Below are 528 nucleotides of genomic sequence, written 5' to 3'. Positions count from 1 at the left end.
GAGCAGGCTTAAATAACAAATCGCCAAGACTGCCGTGCTCGTTCGTCCTGAAAGATGTAGACGGCGCGCACCGTCGTCCCAGGCCCTCGGTGCCCGTGAGAGTCCATAGGGCGCGGCGGATGCGCCGACCAGTTGCGGTACGAAGCGCGGATGTAGGCCGAGTTTTGCGCGTCATAAACAAAGATCTAGGATGCGCGAGATGAGCATAAGCAACGTTGGTGCATCGTGCCTGCGTCATGGTGCAGAGCAGGAGTAGCATGTGGCAGGCGAGCTTCCATGGGAAGCGACCATGGTAGCCCCATTTCTCCCATGGCGAGAGCAGGATGCGATGCAGATGAGGCATCTGTCCGCGCGTCGGTGCGGCGTCGGCCCGCGGGCTCGAAGGCGGCGGTGCCAGGAGCGGCTCGTCCATCCCGTCGCGAACGTCCAGCATGCAGGCAAGATCTTGGGATTTTTCAAAAAGCGTCGAAAATCGAAACAAAAACAAAATTTACGCTGGAAGATCGCCAAAGGTCAAAGATCGCAGAA

The sequence above is a fragment of the Saprolegnia diclina genome (genome assembly GCF_000281045.1).
Source record: "Saprolegnia diclina VS20 unplaced genomic scaffold supercont1.40, whole genome shotgun sequence".
Lineage (NCBI taxonomy): Eukaryota > Oomycota > Saprolegniomycetes > Saprolegniales > Saprolegniaceae > Saprolegnia > Saprolegnia diclina.
This window is presented reverse-complemented; position numbering follows the sequence as displayed.